The sequence below is a fragment of the Euprymna scolopes genome, chromosome 22 (assembly GCF_053919585.1).
Source record: "Euprymna scolopes isolate OS-2025 chromosome 22, ASM5391958v1, whole genome shotgun sequence".
NCBI lineage: Eukaryota > Metazoa > Mollusca > Cephalopoda > Sepiida > Sepiolidae > Euprymna > Euprymna scolopes.
This window is the reverse complement of record NC_136503.1, coordinates 19,024,956-19,043,360: the sequence shown is the minus strand read 5'-3', so window position 1 is coordinate 19,043,360 and position 18,405 is coordinate 19,024,956.

Below are 18,405 nucleotides of genomic sequence, written 5' to 3'. Positions count from 1 at the left end.
AAGATTTCGATAAATTACTTAACGTATATTAATTGGTTTTAAAATGTTATTAAAGATTTTAGTTTCCAGGGTAATCAAATGGAATTCAGAATTCTATATGAGAAACTTGGAAATTAAAATCGCTTTCTTTTTACAGTCTATCTGTTTACACTTGAACGGAACAGTCGAACAAATGAATAAATGGAAATGACCGATCAGAATTATTTCTTATGATCAATGAAATATGCATATATATATATATATATATATATATATATATATATATATATATATATATATATAATGAGAAGTGGTTTAGTTGAAAAATTGTGTGGGATAGGTATGTAGAAGAGATTTAGAAGGCTGTAGAAATGCGAGGAATGGAATGTAGTCGGTGTTGAGGAAGAAAGGCGAAAACTAGCGACAATTTTCAAATCAATAAGTATATACATATATGTCTATATATACATATATTTATTCAATTATCTTAAGTATAAATGTATTACTTATAAAGGTCTATTGTATGTGACAAGTCCATTATACATTTCGAGATAATCCCTTTTTCAAATGGTGGATGTAACGGATCTATTCAAAGCATGGTGGATGGAAGAGTGAAAACAAATGAATTATATGTTGGTGTGGGGTACCGCAGCAAATATAACGGGGTTGGGATGTACTGTACAGCGTGTTTTGAGTGATTAACATTTTTGTTGTTGTTAGATCTTTCTTTTTTCTTTTTTATATTTTTCCTGTTTATAATTTGTTGCTTTTGGATAATCTTTATTTTATTTTATATTTTTTCTATTTTATTTGTTTTTTGTCTGCTGGCCTTTATTATTATTTTTTTCTTTGCATATTCAGTGAAATGACCTGGTCTAAGTAGGTCAAACGAGTCGCTCGATTGAATGGGGTAAATATTGAGAAATAGGAGGAGGAAGATAAAAAGGAGAGAAGAAAAGGGGAGACTGGAGGTTTGGGGATGCTCTTATCCAATTGTTGGGGTGTTTAGATCTAGATGTGGTTGGGAGAGGTAGTAAAATAGAAAAAAAGGGGAGGACACGGGATTGACAATCGGTGTTGTGGGTGCTAAAATTTATTAATTCTTCGGGCATTTGCAATTCTTTATTAAAACCTTAAGCGATTATATATGAAACATTTGTTCTATTCTTGTTCAGCTGTCCATATTTATTGGTTAGGATTAACAGGTTAAAGGTATGTGTGTAAATTAATTATTGGATGTCTTAAGAGTTATCGTTATTTTATTTATTTATTATGTTTGATTATTTATTCTAAGTTTGTTGACTTATTTTGTTTTGTTTTTTTATATATCTTTTCATGGGTATATGTAGTTGTTGGTACGTGAAAGCTTATGTCGATAGTGAGAGTGTTACTATAATCCGTTCAATGGTGGTCTCAGTTATGATATATAGTTTTAGCTGTTCATCCCCTCGTTGCTGTACGGCTTTGGTTTTATTTATTTAATTATATATATATATATATATATATATATATATATATATATATAATAGCAGTTAAGCCCAGCTTTACTCGGCCCTATGTACTGTTCATAACTTCATGTGCATATATATATATATATATATATATATATATATATATATATATATATATATTGCATATATATATATATATATATATATATATATATATATATATATATATATATTAAAGGTTTGACTCATGGCCAGGTAACATCTAAATTTTCAAGTGTTTACACCCAAAATTAACAAAGGAATTAGGTAGAGTCTGCGAAGGTCAACTCTTTCAACTTTGACCTCTTATTAAAAAAGGCTTGCTGCATGTATGAATATCATTTATGTAAAATTTCAAATGTTTAACCCCTAAATTGGCTAAATAGTTTGCTAGAAACCGAAAAAGTCAAATCTTTTGAACTTTGACCCTGTGGCAGCCAAATTTTCGGCCAAAAACCGATTAAAAGAACAGACAGACAATTTCAGTTTTATAGATATGTAGATAGATTAGATTAATTTAAGCAGGAGAGTGTCTCCAGCTTTTACATCTGGTTGAGATTACTTTATAAATATTAATTCTTTAATATTTATAATTTACTTTAGTCTTGCCATTTTGGATCATTTTGGTAAACTTAATCGTAATTCTTATTATATATATCTATATCTATCTATCTATCTATCTATCTATCTATCTATCTATCTATATAAATATATATATATATATATATATATATATATATATATATATGCATATATATATATACAGTTCAGTCCGGCTTTGCTCGAACTCTATGTATTGTTCATAACTTTATGTGCATATATATATATATATATATATATATATATATATATATATGCACACAAAGTTATGAACAATTCACACACACACACACACACACACACACACACACACACACACACATATATATATATATATATATATATATATATATATATATATATATATATATATATATATATATAAATGTTTGACTCACGTTCAGGTAACCTACATCTAAAATTTAAAGTGTTTAGACCCAAAATTGGCGGAGTAGTTTGGTAAAGTCTGCAAAATCAAGTCTTTCAACTTTGACCTATTGGCAGACAAATTTTCTGCCAAAAACCGATTTAAAACTTGCCCTATGTCTGAATACACTTTATGTAAAATTTCAAATGTTTAGACCAAAAATTCGCTGAATAATTTGGTAAAGACTGCAGAGGTTAATTTTTAAAAAACTTTCACGCCATATTTGACCCGTTACCATTAATTGTCTTGAGCTCAAATATAAAAAAATATGAGCCATATCAAATTAATCTACATCTAAAATTTCAAGTGTATGAACCCAAAATTGGCGGAGGAGTTTGATAGAGATTTTAATGGTCAGATCGTTAAACTTTGACACCTTCACAGCCAAAGTTCTGTCCGAAAACCGATTAAACAAAGTTCCTAAATCTGAATATCCTTTATGTCGAATCTTGGGTTTCTAGACTGAAAATTGACAGAGTAGTTTGGTAGGGAAATGTACACACACAGACATGCACAGTCAGACAATTTCACACATATATAAGTATATATATTATATATACAAATATATTATATTATATACGCACACACATATGGTGATTGTCACTTCTTGACAGAAGAAGACCACCTTTCCCTTGCTTTATTGTTGATTACTCAATTATTTTCATGCATTTTTGAAAATATATATATATATATATATATATATATTAAATATTATAATTATGTACACATATATACACTTATACACACACATATATATACATGTGGAGATGTGATAAAGAATGCATCAATTCCTATTTTCTGTGCGAACGAAGGTGGTTCTTCAGACCATCCCTGCTTTTACACAGTATGTTGTAAAGGTCACACTTAAATTGAGATTGAGGGATGCCAACTGGCGCTGCTCTACTGTGGACGCTCATATGACGCTTATACATATATATATATATATATATCGCATACATATACATGCATGTAGACACATACACACATATATACACTTATACACATATATATACATATACACATCCATATAAACATATACACACACCCATACACCCATGCACACATATATATTTATATTATTTTTAAAATTATGTCAATAATCATTATTATTATTATTATTATTATTATTATTTTAATAAATCTTATTGCTATTAATTTTGTTTAAATGCTATTTTGATGTCTTCATTGTGAGGATTGCATTTAGGCGTCTTTGATTGTGTTTATTAGTATTTAGCTAGATTTGATTCGGTGCATTTGCTTCAATTTAGGGTTATGGTTTATGTGTTAGGGGTTGTTTATGTGCCTGGTTTTCATATTAGTTTATTTTATTTATTTATTTTGTTAATTTTTTTTTGTTGGGTTACTTAATTTTTAGGAGATGGGGGATCTTGTAGTAAGGCCATATTTGTACTGTTAGGTTAGCCAGGTAGTGCACGAGAGGGGTATAATGGCATAGCTGTTCTAGTTGGTTAGGATAGTAAGGTGTAATAAGCTTGTGGTGTATACTATATGCAATGTTATATAATGAACGATAATCCGAGTTCCACGCTGTTGTTGAGTTCCGGCCGTAGTTTGGTATTAGTAGTGATTCGTTTATGCGAAGATGCCCAATATTGCGTTCTGTGGCTAAAATCTCAACTTTAATAGATTTATTGGCGTTTCTGCCGGTGTTGAGGTGTTTGTGGAATATGATGCCTGTGTCTGTGTTTGCTCATTGATTCTTATATTTAAGGGCCTCATGATGCTCCCCACGTAGATTATTTTTTACAGACGGAGCATTTTTTTTCACAAGGTGGTCACCACTTATCAAGGCCCGGAAGCCACTAGGAGATAAAGGTTATTGCGTGTACAGTATGTTAGTGTTGAGATTTGATAAAGTGTCTTTCTTAAGGGGGCGGTTTTTTGTTTATGTTGAACTTGAAGATATCCAGGTTGCAGTCAGGTGGGACAAAGGCAAACGGAACAGAGTTCCGCAGGCATGCACTTCATGGAATCTACGTTTTGGTTTAAATAAAGATAAAGATTGGAGAAAATTTTGACAGTGATTTCAGCTAGACGGGTGTTTTTCGTGAAGGATTGGCGAGGGGGGACCAAGGATTGGAGCTCAGACAAGCAATTCTCATGAAAGTAACGATAAAACAAAGACAAGCTCACAACGTCTCTCCTATGGGAGAAAGGTTGTAGGGAAGAGAAAAGGGCACTCCGCCACTAAGCCACGAAGCCTATTTTGTACTCTGTTGACGATGTAAAGGTAGCAGCTTAGTTTTAGATGCATTAAAAGTAACCAGCCACCTCTTCCCCCACTGTATCACGCGTTCGAGATCAGAGGAGAGAGAATGCGGTGATAAATGGTTGCGGGATACATGGGCCAATTTGCTAGTGTGCATGGTAGTGCGTCCTCATTGCGCTTGCGTTTGGATAGCTGTTGTCTGAGGGATAGTCCTCAGTGTACCAGTTGCATATTAAAGCCCTCCCTTCTGATAGTCCTGCGGATAGTTGTCGTGAAGCAGGTATTGGAAGGTATTGGAAAGTAAGCTTCTTACACATTTTTTTCGGGTTCCAGATATGTTTAGTGACGGTGTTGGGGTATCTATTTGTTTCCAAGACCTGGTGGAACTGTTTTGAGCTTTCTATCTTGTCTGTTGTTTTACTGCACTTCTTTTGGATGCGGATGACCTCATTCGTTGTGTATCTGATAATGGCTTTAGTAGGAAGGGCCGACTCATAATGTGCGAATATGTTTTGACTGGATGCTTTTCGATAGAATTTTGTGGTGATAATCCACCTCGTCTGATATTTTAAGGTTAAGACATAGTAGTTATAGGGATCCGTCAGCGCTGAGGTGTTCAATGGTGAATTCTATCTGTGAGTTGGCATCGGAGAATTTGGTGTATATGTTCTCAGCATCAGCGCGTGATGATGTGAGGACCAGGACGTCGTCGACATATCTTGAAAGAAATAATTGCACATGTTGAGGGCTCGACGTTCTAATCTGTCAATGTGTGAAATTACCAGTATGTCTAAGAGACTGGAACCCATGGGCAGTCCTGTGATCTGTCTGCATGTTTCGTACTGGAAAGTGAAGAATGTGTTATCTACTATTATAATTAAGAGTGTGTGGGTATCTGGAGAAGTGAGGCCGAAGCAGTATAAGTTATAGGAGAAGATGTGGTCGGTGATTCGGTCTCTGCTGAGTGTGCTGGTACTGTAGTGTAGAGAGCAACTAAATCGAAGCTAAAAGTATATATAGTTTGTTTAAGTTGTTGTGGTTGGAGGGTGTGTGAACGGCGGAGTACCTCATCGGTACTGTTGACGTGTTCGGGGAAGGAAGAGAGTAAGGGTTTAAGTAGCTGAGAGAGGAGCCAAGAGATCTTGTATAGGGGTCCTTGAGTGCTTTATACTGTTGGTCTAATTTGTGGGGTTGAGATTATTTTATGGGGTTTGATGAGGTGATAAAAATTAAGGGAGCCTACTATTTTTAGTAGTAAAGTTCTTTTGTATTTGTTGGGGTGGTTTTAAATCCTATATATGTTGGCCCATGCAGTGTTGATGTGGTTTTCGAGCTGTGTGGATGCAATGTTAGTAACTGGGGTGTATAGAGTGTTGTTTCATAAGTGTGTGAGTGTGAGATAGTCGTATGTGTCTTGAGTTATGACGCAGAACTCCTTCCCTTTATCAGAAGGTAAGTAGATAAAGTCTTTACGTTTAAGTTTGTTTGTACGAGATGTTTTGTACAACGCCTGCTTGTTCGCGTTTACTAATATCGAAGATCTTGAGTTTCAATCTTGAGAGCTTGATGTTTAATTTCTGGTCGTTGGGTGGAGAATTGGTGATTTAATTAGTATACGGGGAAGTCATCAGTAGTGCGGGGCGCGTGAGTGTTGTTGGAGGATAGACATTTTAGCAAAAGTGTGTTACAAGGTTGAAAAGCGTTTTGTTGCTAACTTTTGGGTGATGATGAATTTGGGACTGAAGCTAAGAAGGTCCTTTTCCTCGTATGTGAGGGAGTTCATGAGGTCTGTTTCTAGCATGTGCGTAGCTTGAGGTGTGTGAGTACTGGAATTGGTGCTCTCTTGTCCGAGAGTGTGTGCGGGGTTGTTTTTTTGTATGACCAGGTGAATTTGTTGTTGAGTCTTTCCTTTTCTGTCTGGAGAGAGTAGTGATAACATTGGTGTATGGCTGTGGTTATTTTCCATAGAATAGGTGAAAGCGTTGTGGTTACTTCAGGTCTAGTTGTGTTGAATTCTTCCATGAGTTGGTGTAGGGTGTGGTGGAGATATTAAAGAAGTTTCTTCATGCAGAATGCTTGTATCAATTTTCTTGACGATAGATAGAGGAATGAAAGTAGATGTACGTTCTTGGAGAGAATCTTGTGTTTGATGCAGTGCTTGATAAAGTTTATTTGGAATCCAGTTCTAACACACTTTTCGGAGATCTAAAACAGAATAAAAAATGAAAAATCAAACAACAACAAAATAATCTAAGAACAAAAATGTTAATCACTCAAAACACGCTATACATATACACTCACCTCCTTATATTTTACTGCAGTACCCCACACAACTATTTAATTCATTTGTTTTCACTCTTCCATCCAGCATACTTTGAATAGATCCGTTACAGCCACCATTTGAAAAAGTGATTATCCCGAAATATATAATGGACTTGTCACATATAATAGACCTTTACAAGTAATACATTTATACGTAAGACAATTGAATGAATATATGTATATATAGACATATGTGTATTTACTTATTGATTTGCGAATTGTCACTAGTTTTCGTTTTTCTTCCTCGACACCGACTACATTTAATTCCTCGCATTTTGGTAGCCTTCTAAATCCCTTCTACACACACACACACACACACACACACACACACACACACACACACACACACACACACACACACACACACATATATATATGTAGCATAAACACGTTAACATATCGGTTCCTGTAAATCACCAAAGTTAAGCAACGTTGAGCATGATTAGTACTAAAAGTGGTTACTATTTTGGGTACACCAAATGCTGTATTGCTCTCCGCTTATCACGGCAATGTTTCATGTTTGGCCTCTCGTTACCATTGGACTCAAGCATTGCTTATTCAAAGAGGTGTTAATGGGATTTCGCAACTCTTGGCTGAAAATTACACGCGCAGTTACCCTCAGAGGAGTGGCCATTGTTTGTTCAGACTGAACGGAAGCATGCATATATATATATATATATATATATATATATATATATATATATATATATATTATTAACCTTCTATATTTTTCTTCTCTATCTATCTATATCTATGTATATATATATATACGTATATATCTTGTACTCATATATATGTCTGTATGTATGAATAATGTTATTTTTACTTTCTCTTTTACTTCAAGATATTTAAATTTAAACAATATACACTTGTATCTTTGATATATAATGCATATCTATATATATACACACACATATATATATATTATATATATGTCTGTATATGTATCTAAGCATACGTTTTTAATTATAGCTTGTTAAGAACATATTCTTGTTTACGGTAAGTACACTCAATGCATATTAAATCATTTCGAAAACTGCCAATTAGTTCTGTTGCAGCAATTTCCAACTTGTAACAGACAGATTTTGACAAGTGCACTTCAAGAATAGATTGTGGTCAAAAATAAAAATAACATGCACAATGTTGCCATTTGACGCGTTTACATTATATCAAAATTTATATTCGTTTACACTTGTTATAAATAATATTCTGAAGCTTTAAGTCGCATGAACATCTCTATTACAGTAACAATACATATTCACACTAAACGCACACTCTACAAGACAAACACCCGCATACATGTAGTAAAGATTCATGATAATTAATTTCATTAACATCTTAGCGATTATACTAGGTTAACCAAATGAAATTGAGAGACCTGCAATAAAGTGATACACACTTAAAATTACAAGAAAATAAGAAAAATCAAAATAATTTTCAACATATTTGCTAAAATTCTACAAAAATCTGGAAAATAAAGCACCTTGTTATGCTTTTCCAGTATACCAAATTTCACTTCCCTACGTATCATAGCAATCAAGGAAAACAAACGAACATATATCTAAAGTAATGGCAGAAACACTAGAGGATGACTTCCAATCAGTAGTGGAATGAGGACAAAAATGGATGGTAACGTTCAATGCCACCAAGACAAAACTGGTTTCATTCAATAATTACAAGAAACCTTCTCTACCACCTATAGCAATGGCCAACGACTCTTTATCTGAGAGTACGTCTCTCAAGCTCCTTGGCCTAACGTTCACAGGAAACATGAGTTGGAACAATTACATCGAGGGCATTGCCAGGGCCGCTGCAAGGAAGGTGGGCTCTCTCTACCGTGCTAGAAAACTTTTAACACCCGAAAGTATCCTGTACCTCTATAAGGCCACTATTCGCCCATGTATGGAGTATTGCTGTTATATTTGGGCCGGTGCATCGGCTACTAGTCTCTCGCTCCTTGACAGGGTTCAAAAGAGAGTCACAAATCTGATAGGCCCTAAACTGGCATCTAAACTTCAGCCTCTGTCCCATCGTCGAAACGTTGCATCCCTCTGCCTGTTCTACAAGTATTATAATGGTGAATGCTCTGAAGAACTGCAAGCACTTGTGCCCCCACGACGTGAACACCCTCGACAGACCCGACAAGCTGCAAAATCCCACCCCCACACTGTAGAAATCCCTAGATGTAAAAGATCTTTCTACTCCAGTAGTTTCTTCCCCAGAACTGCTAGACTTTGGAATTCCATTCCAGGTCACTGCTTCCCCAACTGTACTGACATGCATAAGTTCAAGTGCAACGTGAACCAACATCTCGCTGCCCTAATCCCTACATAGTACCCCAGTAGATGTTTCCCCTGATAGTAGCCCCCTACACCAAAGTAGCAATGTGCCTTGTTTGGGGTGAAAATGTAATTAAAAAAAAAAAAAAATTAAAAATTTTAAAAAATATTGACCTGCAATAAAGCGACATACAGGGTTTATATATATATATATATATATATATATATATATATATATATATATATATATATATATATATATATAGTAATTTATAAAATGTATATGGCGATTAAGCTACACTGAATATTCTGCGTTTCATCCACTATAGGATTCGTCAGGCTTATGCGTCAGGCTTATATATATATATATATATATATATATATATATATATATATATATATATATATATATATATATAAGAGTAGGTAGTAGTTTGTTTGAAGCATTTTTGATGAAGAAATATATATATATATTTTTTTTAAGCCAAAAACAATTTTTTTTTAAGCCAAAAACAATGCGGAGGAAGACCGGAAAAGATTAAGGAAAAAGAAAAACAAACAGATGTAGACGACTAAATAAAGGTTAGACACTCCTCTACTCAACCATACTCGTCTACATCTGTTTGTTTTTCTTTTTTACTTCATCTTTTCCGGTCTTACTCCGCATTTTATTTGGCTTAAAAACACATATATATATATATATATATATATATATATATATATATATATATATATATATATATATATATATATATATATAATATTTTTACTGCAGAAATTATATATATATAATAGCAGGACTCGTTAACCGACGTTGTCCGATGGAAGCATGCCCCCCCCCCTCGTAAAAAATTAACTTACGGTGTTTTTCATGTTAAGAATGGCCTTCGGAATAGACACCTCAACTTTCTTATGTTAAAAACGGTTTTCGATATATAAACTCTAAACCTCCATATGCAAAAGAACGACTTCCGTAATAGACCCCACGCTCTTTAAGCGTCGCTCGGCGAGAAGTAGATTTGTTTGTTTCGCATGCTTTTCATACAAATCTGGTGGCCACTGAATTATATTGTCTTTATATCTCGAAAACTACTTGCCGCTGTCAAATTTTAATGAGATGAGTTTATTCAGCATACTCAAAACCTTTAAAAGTTGTCATTTTAAAGAAAATTGTGGATGTGTAGCGAACAGAAAAGAAAACAAACATATAACTAATAAGTGTTTCCATGGGCAATGGTGTTTTTTGTTTTCATGGCTTTTTTTGTGTAGGCACTTTATGTATAGATAAATGTAAGGTTACCAGTATTTACTTTTCTATTTATAAGCAGTTATTATGTTTGTATTTGAGGTTTTATCTTGATTACATCATGTATACAGCGACACCATATTGAAAAATTTCTGGAGTGTTCGTTTATGTATGAATAGGTGGATTCCGGATTAATAGAATTGTCAGGTCTCAGCCATTCAGAATGGGCGGATTTTGAGAAGAGAGAATTTATTATTTTTGAATAGGAAAATGGAAAGATTATTTAATGTGTATCTAGCTAATAACCAGTTATGATGGGTGCAATAAAGTATCGTAGGAAAATGTAAAATTGGTTCCGGTGCCAAATCCTTCCTTTATATATGTTGCGATTGTGATGGTGTTACTCCTAGGATGCAATGTTGCATTTTATTATAAGGACTTAATGTGCCTAAAATTGTGTTGGAAAATTACATAAGATAGTGGCTCTAGCCTAGACGAAATAAATTAGTATGTGACATATGTTATACAAACCTACAGTACTTTGTTCCAGAGGGGAATTTCTGCAGTAAAAATATTATATATATATATATATATATATATATATATATTAAGTAATGTGATTTATAATTTACAATTTAAAAATTTAAAAAAATATTTAAATTTAAAAATCAAATTTTAATTAAATTAAAAATCAGTTTCATAAGAAGGAACAACAACAAAATCAATTATCTGTACGATCGTTTCGGAAATCCGTGCTTTTTTTATCAATAAAATAAAAAGCTATAGCAAACATCTAAATGACTACTTTAAACACAGTTCCTGATTTCAAAAAAAGAAAAATTAAAAGATTCATCTGCCTTACTTTTAATGCTAGGTTTATTTATGATGTCTTTTAAATTCAATAAAAACCCTCCTAAATTTGCTGATGAGGAGACCTTGCTTACCAAAAAACTATATATAATTGTTCTACATAACTTCATGTATATTACAATAAAAAGCACGGATTTCCGAAACGATCGTACAGATAATTGATTTTGTTGTTGTTCCTTCTTATGAAACTGATTTTTAATTTAATTAAAATTTGATTTTAAAATTTTAAATTTTTTTTAAATTTTTTAATTTTAAATTATAAATCACATTACTTAATATTGAATTAGCTCTAGGACATTTAACTATCGAGCTTATTATATATCTAAATTACAACGAGCACTTTCTATTTCCTGTATTTTAATTAAACTAGTAATTTCACTGTTACATTAAAATACACTCAGCTCTTTAGACTATTGTTCTAATCTCCTTTAAATTTATATATATATATATATATATATATATATATATATATATATATATATATATATATATGATATTTTGATTAATGCAAATTTCGTATTTATTATTATATTATATTTGACGAAATGTGTAAAAATTATTTAAAAAGTTAAAAAAATTTTTTTTCGTGCGTTACCACCGTGAATCGAAACTAAAAGGTATAGTTTACGACTTATTTTTCCTTTTCCGTTAATGACCGAGCTATGAAGACATGTTTACTGCAAGGCTAAAAATTAAAACATGATGAACCAATAGCTACTACGTTATGCATGCATATTTGTAATGCCAGTATCCGACCATCACCTATCAAACTTCATTCTTGTTAAATTTTCACACTTTTGTACCGATTTTCCCGGGTTAGAACACAAATATAATGTTTCGCATCGGTTTGAATGGCATACATATATGAAGTTTCATGTCTGTAGACAAAAGCTGACGGAGGAGTTTGGTAGGCAAATTTTGTTAAGAAAAAACATATACCTATACATTAATAAATATGGAAAGAGTTTTGCATTTAAAGTTATGTGTATAAACATTTTGCGCAAATATTACGCAAGTATAAATCATGTAGAATATCTGCATGGATATAATTACACGTAATAGTTAACTAATAACGATCATCCCATAACAAAACCGAACAACATCATAGGGAATTAATTGAAATGAATGTTTAAAAGAATATTCAATTTAGCTAGATCTTTTGCTATTGAATGCAATTTCACGACCCATGTATAACAAAGTTGTATTTTCTTTTTAAATAAATAGGAAAAACTATTTTTTAATATGAATATCAATACACAAAAAATAGAGGTATAGATACATATTCTAATTCAATCTTGCACATTATAATATAACCATTTTAATTGAAAGTATACTTTACTGTTATCATCTATCAGTAATTTGTTTAAGTGAAAAAAAAGTAACAACTCAACTCGCAAAGTTAAATTTTTTTAAATAGCTAATAACCCTTGCATATTAATATTTCATGTGTTAAAAATTCACTGCATTATATCTGCTTTTAATTTTCCATTTACTCTTAATTAATAAGATTTGTTTATCTATCGCTTCACTTCCTTAACAAGCATGTCTGGTTTTATTCTCAGCTATTTTTTCTCCATTTCATCCACCGAGATCCCCAATCTGTCCTCAACCCAATTCTTTTTTGTTTCTATACTCCTTCCTTCTTCTCCGCTCTGGACCCCGTACTCCTGTTCACTATTTCATATTTTCGTGTAATGATTTCCTATAACTCCCTTCCCGCACACTGATAACCCTGAATACGCTTTTTCCCCTTACTTTTTTCCTCCTTTCTTTTCTTTTTTTCTGTCCTTATTTTGAATGTCTGCAGTATATATGTCACATACCCCCCTCCCTCCCCCCTTTAAAGTTTAGGTACTCATGCAGAGAGTGATCCGTGCTGAAATAATAACGTTATTATTTAAAAAGCCATTCTTACCAGCGGGAGGGGGAGTGTATATTGTACCTATTCTGTACGTTAACCTTACAATAGAATAAAAAAAACACATATAAAACTTAAATTAAACGTGGAAATACGTTTAAAAAAGAATAGCGCGGATCACTCTGCATTAGCACAAAAATTTATAACTTTTTATTTTTTTCTTCATTTGAGGACTGGTTTCTTCTGTGGAAAGCAACCAATTTTTAAGTCGCCTTACGAGGACTTGTGGTTTTAACCGACCATCTATTCGAAACATTAGCATATCCAGTGTAACGACCTTGTAAATGTGTTTATATAAATAAGAATGTATCTTGTTCTTCTTTTATATAGCACTCTTAATAATAACCTCGTTAAAGTCATTAGTTATCAAGTGAGGTAGTTTTTATATAGGACCGTGGATATTCAGTACCACATTAGCGTACGTGTGTATATACGTGTTGGCGTTTGTGATGTATGACTGTGTGATATAGCACTAGTAATATCTGTGTGTTCTTATAACGGACCATATGTATATCTCTATATACGTTGTGTCTGTTGTGTAACGGACCGTCGTCCTTGTTCTAAATGTCTATTTTACCGGCCCTTGATTCGGCTAGGTGTTGGTGCGTGCATGTTAGAACATATTACAACATATACATAACGTCATAGATGTTCTGCTATTGTTTCTTCTGGGAGGTTTGCCAACATATTGGGGAGCTGGATTCTGTTTATAGGTAACGCTTCAAGATAAACACAAGACGCCGTATTATATATATATATATATATATATATATATATATATATATATATTATTATTATTATTATTAATTCTCAGGTATTCGTCATAGCGGAGGAGTTATCGACGATCTATGCTTTGAGTGATTTTCTACGTCTCCATTCTGAGACTTCTTCCTCAAGGGGAGACTCATTTAAACCATCTGTCCCCCTTGGAAACCTAAACCCAAGTCAACGATGCTTGATTAAACCGGAGCACGTGACATGCGACACATCACGTACGGTTACTTTCCGGAACAAACTTGACATGGTCACAGTTTGACATGATTGACAACCTGTAAAAACATGGCTTCAAATCTCTTGTCCATGACTTGCTAGATAGATAAATAATTATATAGACAGATAGCTATAGAGATAGATAAACACATACGTAGATAGATACACCAATAATGTTCAAATGCTCATAACTTTTTCTATCCTTTATAATAAAGTGTAATTAATACAGTGTATCAATATAAGAGGTGTATTGAATGTGTATAACTTTGGTTGCAATCTCTCCCGAATCTTCTGGAGAAATTGAAAAAAAACCCAACTAAACTGTCCCAGATTTTTGGCCGCTAGTATATATATATATATATATATATATATATATATATATATATATATATATAATGCAAAATTTTGTTGAAAATTCAAAGACTCACGTTTTCTTTTTATAAACTTCGTTTATTATATATATATATATATATATATATATATATATATATATATATATAAGTAATATTGTCTGTTTGTGTGAGGAACGGTCTCTACAAAACACTTCCGTCGTTTTTTTGCCTACATACTTGAAAATTATTATATTGGGGATTTAGACATGTGTAACAAACTCAGTTTAGTTTTTAACCGGTAAAATAGTTGCAAAGTCGACTAAAATGTTTATTTGTACACAAACGCAAATATGCATTCATACCGTTAACAACGCTACTTTTAAAAGTTTTTATTTGTATAGGTTTAGGTCAGAAGGTCATTATTACTGCTATATATTGGATCCAATATAATAATCTATAGAGAACTTGCTTTATAATAATGAATACGAAATCATCATAAATTAAAATATATTATCATCGGGCATGTATATACTTATATAAAGAGAGAAAGAGAAAGAGAATGTAACACACACACACACACACACAAACACACACATATATATATATATATATATATATATATATATATAAAATGAAAATTACAATTGAATTTACCAAAATGATCCAAGATGGTAAAATTAAAGTAAATTATAAATATTAATATGGATAGTCCTAAGGTAAGATAGGACTATCCATTTATCTAGTGTTTCCTTTTCAGATTAAATATGTTTTTAACTCATTTCAAAGTGTTTTTTAACATATCTCATTAACTGTTTGCTCATATATATATATATATATATATATATATATATATATACAGCCATGGTCAAAATTATAAAGCACCCATAAAAAACTTAGATAATAGTTTAAATCTACGCATTGAAAGGTTAAAATTGTACAGTGAATAGTTGAGAGCAAATGTAAAATATTTAAGAGTAGATTGCAGTATTTATTTGGTTTAAAGAGTTTTGAGTTTCATACTAAATTCATTCCAATATTCAGAATGATTCATTCTTATACTAAATGTTCTTATTTTCAGGTAATATTTGATTCCTGCCAGTGCTATAATAGCAATTCATTCATTTAAAATGCCTCCGAAAGAGCAGCTTTCAGAGATTAAAAAGAGATGACGGTTATTTTCAGTAATAAATTGCCAGGAAGATGCAATGTTCAAAGAAGGGAGTTCAAACACCGATTAAAAAATACAAGAAATCAAAGTCTTTCAAAAATAGAAAATAACAAAACCGTAAAAAGTCTATACCCGCCAGGTAAGACAAATCTGTGAAAATGACAACTTCCATTGAAGATAGGAAGGAAAGTACTTTAGAGCTGGACTTAAGGAGGATGCAAACAAAAACATATTTGCTAGAACAGTTTGAAGAAAATTATTAGAAGCGGGATTAAAAGGATGCAAAGCAAGGAGGAAGACATACTTGTCTCAGGTCAACAAGAAATAAAACGCCTGTAATTTACAAAAGAAACATGAAAATTGAACATCTGATAACTGAGCCAAAATTGATTGGTCTGAGGAAAGTAACTTTGAGGTAAAGTAACAAACACTGTTTCTTAAACGATACACATCCATAACATCTATTCAAAAATTGTATCAAATTCTCATTTTTTTCATCTCATTTTGGCACCCCTAAAGCGGTTTATTTTCGCCATAGAGGAGAAGAGGCATATAATCCTGATTGTGTGGTTCCATATGTCACGTTTGGAGGCGAAAGTGTAATGGTTTGCAATTGCATGGCTTCTTTATGCACATGTACACATGTGAGGGCAGAATGAACTTCACGATTTATACTAACATGCTGGACCAGGTTTACGAAACCTCGTTGACTAAAATATTTAATAATAACATTTCAAGTAATGTAATCCTTCAACAAAATGCCCCAGGCCATACGTCTAAAGTTTCAATGGTTTGGTTTGAGAAAAAATGGATTACAGTGAGGAAGTTGCCCTCTCAATCTCCAGACGTAAATCCCATTGAAACTGTGTGATCCCATCTATGGAAAAGAGTAAGAATGCACAAATGTTCGCCAAAAAAGAATTAGAGTTCAAACTTTATGAAGAGTGGCAGAAAATAGATTCTACCGCCTGCAACAATTTAGCCAAAATCACCCCTTCTCAGGTACATGATATCGGAATAAACCTAGACATTTCAAAAGCATGGTGACCTGATCTCCTCCCAGCTATACTATTTAAAAAAATGATCTACTGCGATTGCTTCAGATCTCTTAAAACAAAGAGTGAGAATGCACAAATGTTAGCAAAAAAAAAGAATTAGATGCCAAACTTTATGAATAGTGAAGAAAAAATAGAACCATGCCACCTGCAACATTTTAGCCAATAATAAAAACTGTTATAAAAGTAAAAAGGAGGACATTCCAAATATTGATTGTTGTTAGAATTAATTTTTGTTTGCTCTACTATTCTTAATCTTTTTTTACAAGGTAGTCAGCACTTATCAAGGCCCGAAAGCCACTCGGGGATAAGGGTTATAGCGTGTACAGTACGTTAGTATTGGAGATTTTATAAAGTGTCTTACTTAAGGGGGCGGTTTATCAGGAATTTGTTTATGTTGGACTTGAAGACACCCATGTTGTAGTAAGGTGGGAAACAGGCAAACTTTAAATATATAAATTTGAATCATAATTTTGAGTTTTCATTAGTGCTCTATTATATATATATATATATATATATATATATATATATATATATATATATATATATATATACGAACAGTCCTGTTTATCGATGAATTAGAATAAAATAACTAATACTATTTTACAAATAAACTGGAATTAAATGTCGTGATATTTATTTCATATTTGTGAAATAGCCATTATCGAATGTGCATTTTCGTACGTGACGCTTGTCTATTAATTACAAAAAGTAATTAATAATATGTAATTAATTTGTAGGCGAGAATTGCACAAACACACTTAGCTACTCATTCCAAACCCAAACACCCTCACACATTTGTATTCCTATAATTTAATGAATACATATTGATTTTTGAAAAACTGAAGGAAGATTACTGAATATATGAGCGCACTAAAATTTACCTTTACTATTAGGAAATATATGGTGATATTCTATACGTTTGAAAGAGATGGAACACACAGCGGCATGGCGGATAAGGTACTTGGTTTAATTCAGTTATAAGCGACAGTCTTCGAGAGGTCGAAAGTATAATTTCAATTCAAGGGATACTCAGAAAACGCAAATTACTTGGAACTTTTACTCGGTCATGTCTAGCGGATCACAAGCATGCTATCTTCTTTAGTGAAACGAAATATTTCTATATGGAAAACACTTCTTATATATTATTACTGGTTTCATTGGAATCCTTTGAGATGAGTAATTTTGTAAATTATATTTTTGCGGAATGTTATCTTCATCTTCATAGTTGTTGTTTTTACACAACGTGTCGGCCAACTATTCCTCTGGCCTTCTTCAGGTAGTTTACCGCGAGAAGATAGGAATGCCGAGTCTCTAATTTTATCCTTAGTAATATCTGCCTTAGTTGTTGTTGCTTCACCACGTAGTTTATCAACTAATCCTTTGGCCTGCTTTGGATATGAGTAGCCGGTATCGTCAGACAATTGTCACTTGGAACTGCAGAAATTCAACGCCTCCCGTGTTTTTTTTACATGGGGGTCACCACTTTTCAAGGCCCG